A 9,185-nucleotide genomic window follows, 5' to 3' on the forward strand; every position below is an offset into this window, starting at 1 on the left:
CTTCATGTTCTAATGTGATATAATCATACTTTAACATGTAGCATTTCTAGCTACCAACGAGCGCGATACTTCTATTGATCGCTTTGATTTCAATCGTTTGGTTTAAGTCGGACGCTACATCAAACTTGGTTCTCTGAACCACGTAACATACTCATCGTAGTCGGACTCAATTTGATATGATCACTGGGGTCGGAATATCAACAATCTTTTTAGTCATTACCGAAACGATGGTAACGACATACTTGAATAAAACGAAATCAATTACTGGCTTCTTGGTAACCTTGTGACTTTCCCTGATCCAAGTGTGAGTCATGTGCTTCCGGTAGTATAGGCCTCTACTACCATTCACACCTACTCATACTCGTCCCAAGTATCGTCTCGCAATTTCCCAAGTCACCATGCAGCAAATCACACAACAATTTCACACACCAGATAACAAAACGAAGATTTTATTATTTCTCGAAACTATTACATAGTTGTTCAAGTTCACCCTAGACTATGCCTCTACTAGGCTACATCATACGAAACTATGGCTACTGCATAATCCGATCTTTGGGTAAGAAGTCCTCATTCTTGATTCCTTACATGGTTCTCTGCCTCGTCAAGGATCATGTGAAATGCCCTCGGCCTTGGTGGCGTTTCTGGTCTTGCTGCTTTATTTTTCCTTGGGCAGTCTCTGGACATGTGCCCCTTGCCTCCACATCCGTAGCATACTTTGTCATTATGCGTGCAGTCTTTGGAATAGTGACCAGTCCTCCCACACTTGTAACAAGTCACTTCTTCGTTGCACTTTCCACCATGCTTCTTCTTGCATCTATCACACCATCTTGCTTCACCTCCATCTGCTCCTCCAAGCTTTGAGAATTTGCTTTCCTTGTTCGGCCTCGAAGATCCTTCAAACTTCCGCTTCTCTCCTACCTTATCTTTTTCTAGACCCTTTTCTCTTATCTGGGCCTCTACGTTCTTATCTGCCCTAACAGCTGCTTTCAAAGTAGTTGCCATTTTGACCATTGGGCCAAAGTCAGTGGGCAGTCCGTTAGCAAACCTATCAATCTTGGAGAGTTTAGTAGGCACCAAGTAGGGGAATAGCTTCATCCTTTCGGTGAATGCGGTGGCATACTCATCAAAACTCATCTTCCCTTTCTTCAGGTTCTGAAACTCGTTGTTTAGGTCTATCAGATCTATCTCCGAGCAGTATTGCATTTTCAACTGTTCCGAAAACTCTTCCCACGACATCCTTAAGGCTTCTCCTCGTGGCATCGTATCTGCCAATAGCTTCCACCAGCTCAAGACTCTAGTTTTAAGCTATCTTACTGTGAAGGCAGTCTTCTGTTTCTCGTTACAGTTGCAGCTCTCAAACACCATCTCCATCTTAGAGATCCAATCCATAATCTCAACCGGCTTCGGGCTTCCTGAGAGGCTTGGTGGTTTCGCACCCAAGAAATTCTTGTACATCCGCCCATCCTTGTTGTTTCTCCCTTCTGGGCCATCCCTTTGCTCACCTTGAGTCCCTACTTGACTCACTTGGCGGCTGTAGTTCCCTTCCTCAAATTGCTCGGGAACTGGCTCCGTCGGTTCAACATGTACGGTAGGTTCGTCCCTATTCAACATCTGTCTCATTTCTTCCCTTTGTTCAGCTAACATAGCCCGAATCATGGCTTGAACTCCAGCCATGGTGACTGGCTCAGGCGCAACTTCTTCAACAACAGGTATTTGCTGAACCACTGGGGGTTGGTTTCGGTTCCCATTCGCATTTACATTTCCGCTACGGGTTCTTGTCATCTTGATCTCTACACCGAATAAGGTGAATCTAGACCTTTACTTAGGATTGACTTTTAAATCATCCTTATCACTCCGAAACGTTTGTATGCTAGTTCTAATATCGTATTCGTACGTTTAGAATCCTAAACACATAAGGTTTCCAGATCCGTTCGGCAACAGACCATAGATCCGATCAAACTATAGCATAAAAAATCATTTAGCACATAAAAGCAATTTAGGCATCATTCCGAAATTAAGCTAGTGCTCACACCTCATGTCACACCCCAAAACCAAGAATGGCGGAAACGTTCTAGGGCGGAGGACGTCATGTAAAGTATCACAACACAGTAAATGTAAATAAGCAAACAACATCATCCATTGCATTAAATATAAAATTTTAATACAAGCGTGTTCCGTACAGTTTTAGACACCAAAAATATAATGTAAATCAAAATAGTATGATGAGTCTTGAATGCGCTCCATCTTCTCAAAAGCTAGCATCGGTACCTGTCTACTGATGACCTGAGAATACAAGTTATTTTGAAAGAGTTTATCAGCATTAAGCTGGTGAATTCATAAGTATTTTAGTGTCGAGGTTTATTATCAAAACGTTTGAACCTGTCGCAAGTATGAGTTGTAAATGTATGTAAGTGTTTGTAAAAGTTTGAATCTCCCAGAAAACCTATATTTTCTGTTAAAGTAGCCCTCTACCAAGGCTTAACTGTTTTGTATGCTCGTTTGATGTAAAAGTGTGTAATTTCCCAAGTGTAACTATCATTTAACAAAATATAGTTTGTACATTAAAGTTTAAGTGAGGTTATCACCAAAATGTAATGGGTAAATTATTGTAGTACTGTAGTTTTGTTTTATAGGAACTACTGCAATACTAACTACCTTAAACCGGGTTTATATTAAGGTATCATGTGATAAATTGCACCATACTATCGACTGGTAACATCGACAACGTATAGTCGAAAAATAAGGTATGACGTTTGGCACCCGCAGACCTGTCGGTCCCACTGTAGCTAGCAGCGAGGTGTAGGATAGTCAATTCAGTATAGATCTATACGCAAACTCACGCTCTCCCTCCAAGAGACTCTGGCTACAACCCGGGTCATGTCAATTAAGACATGTCAATTAAGACATGCTCCCATACAGTGGATCACAATTGTTAACGTATTCGTGTATATGCAATATAATGTTACTTGTTCTAGTATCGTTGTATATGTTCTCTTAGTAATAAGTATTGACTCCTGAATGAACTGAATCGTTGATCTAGAAATTGTAGTAGTATGATCCCATGTTACCCCGATGGTAACTTACTAATGATGTGCTGATAAATATGAATATGGAAGTACTTTTATGTCTATACATGTATACATGATATATAACTAATATTGAAACGACCCTCGGATGGTCACCCGAAATTCCACCAGACCGCATCCAAATCAAGGAAAAGGAAATAGGACAGGTGGCTTTCCTAAGCCCTTTAAACATTATTTATACAGCTATACATATATGGGCATGCAAATTTATAGGTAGTAAAACAAGGTTTACAATAAAGCATTTGATAAGTAAAAGAGTTTGTAAAACATTTTGAAGTAAAACAGTTTGAACAGTGATAAAATCATTGGTTTCCTAGTTATTAATCACATGTGATTAATGCAATCACATGTGATCGAAGCAATAACTATAAGTGTTTAACTTGTATCCCCCCCCCCCCCCCATAAAGTATTTAAAACATTTAAAAGCATTTCAAAGGTTGAATAAAGGGGTATGAACTCACTTGGAAGTTTGAAGATAGCGAGATCGAAAACCGGGCAGAGTTTCGTCTCGGGAAACGGATTTTTCTCGGGATTCTCGGGAATCTCGGGAGTAAAATCGACTCTCGGGACTTGAGCAAAAAGACCAGAGCTTCGGGTTTGAACGGGCACGGAAATCGAGGCAAGATCGTGAGAGAAAGAGAGGAAATGAACAAATTTTTCGGAAAGGCTCGCATCCCTTTTATAGGGGTGCTGAACCGTCTCCGAACGCGGGGCGTACGGGCGTACGCAGCGCGTACCCGTACGTCATCGCTTACGTATTTCAGATGGGGCGGGTCGGATGGGACGGCGGGTCGGATAGCTTCGCATAGGGCGACGTGGACGATCCGAGGCCGTGCCCTCGAGTACGCGGGACGTACGAGGGTACGCGGCGCGTACCTCGGCCCTAGGCTGACTCCTCTTCGGATAATACCGAAATTTTAATAAAAATTATATATAAATTATTTATCAAACTTCAAAAATTCATATCTCCTTCATACGAACTCCGTTTTCGAAGTTCTTTATATCCCCGCGAAGGTGAGACTACGATCTACAACTTTCGTTTAGATTCCGTTGGCAAATTCCGAAATTATTTTTATTATTTACTTATTAAAATGACGTGATTAAGGAATTTCTTTAAAAATTCATAACTTCTTTATCTGACATCGGTTTTTGCCAGACTTTTTACCGTTGAAATACCATTGTCGAGACCTTGGACTCTCGTTTAGGTCATTCCGGCCAAATGTCGCTCGATCTCCGTTTCGAGTTTTTAGCTGTCTGTTGCTAAGCTGAACTTGGAAAAATCATAACTTCAATATACGAAGTCGGATTTGGGCGTTCTTTTTACGTACGATCATGGTTTAATGATATTTAAACATAGAAGAATTTAAATAGAAACTTTTTGGACATTTTATTATCAAAGTTAATTTTATTAACTCAAAAATGTTTACAATACTTGACCTATTAGGCCATTACAAAGAGTTGAAATATCGGTTGTCTTCGTCTTCGTCTTCGTCTTCCAAATCACGAAACTCTAGTAATTTACGGAGACAAATCTAGCATGAACCTTCGCCTCGTTTCGGGCATCAAGGCACAAAAATATCTACGAAGGAACAATCTGGCGTTCCTGGCTCACGTGGTGGATAAAACCAAGGAGGAGATTAACGTTCGAGACATTCCCGTAGCGTGTGAATTTCCGGACGTGTTTCCTGAAGATCTTCCGGGAGTACCCCCAGAGAGACAGGTTGAGTTTCGAATCGACCTCATTCCAGGAGCAACTCCTCTCGCTAAATCACCCTACCGGCTAGCTCCTGCCGAGATGCAAGAATTATCCAGCCAACTCAGCGAACTTTTGGACAAGGGATTTATTCGACCTAGTTACTCGCCATGGGGAGCTCCGGTGCTCTTTGTCAAAAAGAAGGACGGATCTTTTAGAATGTGCATCGATTACAGAGAGTTAAATAAACTCACAATCAAGAACCGCTACCCACTCCCACGAATCGATGACCTATTTGACCAGCTCCAAGGAGCTAGTTATTTTTCTAAAATAGATCTACGGTCCGGATACCACCAACTCAAAGTCCGGGAAGAGGATATTCCAAAAACCGCTTTCCGAACTCGCTACGGACATTATGAATTTGTCGTAATGCCCTTCGGTCTAACGAATGCCCCTGCCGCATTTATGGACCTAATGAATCGAATCTGCCGACCGTTCCTCGACAACTTTGTCATTGTTTTTATCGATGACATCCTCGTCTATTCTCGAAGCAAGGAAGAGCATGGCCAACATCTTCGACAAGTCTTAGAAACTCTGCGATCAGAAAAACTTTACGCCAAACTTTCTAAGTGTGAGTTCTGGCTGCGAAGTGTGAACTTCCTAGGTCATGTAGTCAGCCAAGATGGAATCCATGTGGATCCCTCTAAGGTCAAAGCTGTAGAAGGATGGGCAATCCCGACAACGCCCACAGAAATTCGTCAATTCTTGGGTTTAGCAGGCTACTATAGGAGATTCATTCAAAACTTCTCTAAGATCGCCAAGCCACTTACCTCGCTTACGCAAAAGGGCGTACCATTCAAATGGACAGACAAAAAAGAGATTGCGTTTCGAACCTTGAAACAAGCTCTCTGTAGCGCACCTGTCCTATCTCTGCCTGAAGGGACGGAAGATTTTGTAGTCTACTGCGACGCGTCAAATCAGGGCTTAGGTTGCGTTCTCATGCAATGTGGGAGAGTGATAGCCTACGCATCCCGCCAACTAAAGACGCATGAAGTAAACTACACGACCCATGACCTAGAGTTGGGAGCCGTAGTCTTTGCCCTAAAAATTTGGAGGCATTACCTTTACAGTACAAAGTGCACCGTCTTCACGGATCACAAGAGTCTCCAACACATCTTAAACCAAAAGGAGTTGAACATGAGGCAACGAAGATGGCTTGAATTGCTAAACGATTATGAGTGTGAGATTAAGTACCACCCAGGCAAGGCCAACGTGGTAGCTGATGCATTAAGTCGGAAGGAGTACTCTAATCGTTGTACGAAAACTCTCTCGATAACCATTCAATCGCACCTGGCCACTCAAATTGCAGTAGTCCAGTCAGAGGCCATGAATACGGAAAATAGAGCAAGCGAAGTATTGCGCGGAATGGAAAAGAACCTGGAGGCAAAGCAGAATGGAGTATACTATTTCATGAACCGTATTTGGGTCCCTAAATTTGGAGGGTTTAGAGATGTTGTCATGAAGGAAGCCCACAAGACGCGATACTCCATTCATCCCGGTTCCGATAAGATGTATTTGGATATTAAACAACACTATTGGTGGCCTAACATGAAGGCGGAAATCGCGACCTACGTCAGTAAGTGCCTTACGTGCGCCAAAGTAAAGGTGGAATACCAAAAACCCTCAGGATTGTTACAGCAACCGGCAATCCCTGAGTGGAAATGGGAGGGGATTTCTATGGATTTCGTGACCAAGCTACCCAAAACGTCGGATGGATTAGACACCATATGGGTAATAATCGACCGACTGACAAAATCTGCCCATTTCCTGCCAATTAAAGAATCGTACAAGATGGAGAGATTGACGCGTTTATACATTCGAGAGATCGTGAGACTCCACGGAATACCAGCATCTATCATCTCGGATAGGGACAGTAGGTTCACGTCCCGATTTTGGCAATCACTTCATAAGGCGATGGGAACAAACCTCGATATGAGCACCGCTTATCATCCACAAACGGATGGTCAAAGCGAGCGAACCATCCAAACGCTCGAAGATATGCTCCGCGCATGCATGATAGACTTTGGAAAGTCTTGGGATACCCACCTACCCTTAATCGAGTTCTCATACAACAATAGTTACCATTCGAGCATCAAGGTGGCTCCTTTCGAAGCACTGTACGGGCGTAAATGTAGAACACCGTTATGTTGGGCTGAAGTAGGTGACACCCAGCTAGCAAAAACACATACGTCCGACAAAGCACTAACGGGATCGGAGATCATCCGTGAAACCACGGAAAAGATCGTTCAAATCAGAGCTCGATTGCAAGCATCGCGTAACCGACAAAAGAGCTACGCTGACAAACGGCGAAAGCCCTTAGAATTTCAGGTCGGTGATCGAGTATTGTTAAAAGTCTTGCCCTGGAAAGGAGTCATTCGTTTTGGGAAGCGGGGAAAACTAAATCCACGATACATTGGACCTTTCGAAATCGTCGCCCGAATTGGTCCAGTAGCATACAGACTACAACTACCCGCAGAGCTAAACGGTGTACACCCCGTGTTTCATGTCTCTAATCTGAAGAAGTGTCTCTCAGATGAAACACTCGTTATTCCTCTTGACAAAATCGAAATCAATGAGAATCTCCTGTTCGTTGAGGAACCAATTGAAATCATGGATAGGGAGGTGAAGCGTACTAAGCAAAGTCGCATCCCGATCATGAAAGTACGGTGGAACGCAAAGCGTGGGCCAGAATTCACATGGGAACGCGAAGACCAAATGAAGCAAAAGTACCCTCACCTATTCTAGCATTCTCAAATCTAGCTTTCAAACAGAATTTCGGGACGAAATTCCCTCTAACGGGGGGATGATGTCACAACTAGAAATTTTGTGTCTTGTAATCACTATACTCAAGTAAATGTTGAATTCAAAAACTCAAAAGCATGTATGATGCTTACTCAATGGAAAACTAAACCCCAATTCACTACATCAAGCAATTGGAAACCCTAGAAGTTCTTGATTAGGTCCATTTTGGACTAGAACTTCCTTATTGGACCTAAATGGACCAATAAGCTTCCAATTTGACTATCATGGGCTTAGAACCCTTAAATGGGCTCTAATTGGACCCACATCTATTTATTTCAACATTTTGGGCTATATTGGGCCTAGAATGAAATAAATTCAAAATTTGGAACCATGATTAACCTAAACTAGCCCAATAAAGTGTAAAAATCATATTATATTTTTTGGGTTAAAACTCATCCAATTTAATATACACATGGGCTTGTGGGAATTAAAGCCCAAATTTTCCCTTTTTCCCTCCAAATTTTCGGCCCAAGGCCCAAGCCCAAGAAGAAATGAAGAGAGTTGACTTGTAATTGACACCTCATTATTGTCTTTTGGATCTCCATGCAACCCATTCCATGTATCCATGCATATCACTTCATGTCTATTTCTCCCTCTCTCTTCTTGTTTCGGCCGTGAGCAACACACACACACACACAAACCTCTCACAAACTCTCTCTAGATCACTCAAGACTTCTCTCTTCCTCTCCATCTAAAATCTCGAAATTGCCTTGTGTTTCAAGAGGATTCTTCAAGACTATCATCATCCTTTGGTAAGTTTTTCCATGTCTAAGCTTCAAAACTCCCCCCTCACATGAGATCTCTTATTCTAAACAAGTTTCTTTGGTGATCATACTCCTAGAAAACTCCATAAACTCGAGATCTTCATCAAGGGGTGCTAGGGCCGAAAAATCACTTCATTTCTTCCATCCTTTCTTCAAAAACCGAATCAACACCCAAGGTGAGCTTCATACCCCCTTATTTTCGGTTTTTATAAGTTTTTGTGGGGGAGAATACAAGAAAAGGTGTAGATCCATCATTATGTGTATGTTTTGGTTGATTTCTATACTTATATGTATGTTTTGTATGATCTTGATGCTTGATCTAGTTATGAATTGCTAAAAACCGAGATATATCTTATACTAGCATAAAATATACTACTACATGCAAAGTATACCAAGAAAGATAGCCAAATGGCTTGACAACACTCATTTTGGGCTAAAAACTCATATTTTGACATAAAATGCTAAAAATACAAAGTTGAAGGGCCTAAAATGAAATATTACGAAATCTGATGTGTGATATGAGTCAAAACAGTTTCCATAATGTATTTTCTGAAAATATACAATTTGGAAGGTTAAAAGCATAAATTTCAAGCTTAATGGGCTAAAAATGACAATTTCGGCCCAATAGAGCCCATTATGCGAAATTTTCTGTTTTGGAGGGCCAAAACTGTGTTTTTCTGTAAAACAATGGACCACTAGTGTCACAAGTACTTTTCGAAGGTTTAAAGTGCTTTTCAAATTTATAAAGGACCAAAGTTGCAAAAAATTTCCAATTTGGGT

The sequence above is a fragment of the Lactuca saligna genome, chromosome 7, assembly GCF_052625555.1.
Source record: "Lactuca saligna cultivar CGN05327 chromosome 7, ASM5262555v1, whole genome shotgun sequence".
Classification (NCBI taxonomy): Eukaryota; Viridiplantae; Streptophyta; class Magnoliopsida; order Asterales; family Asteraceae; genus Lactuca; species Lactuca saligna.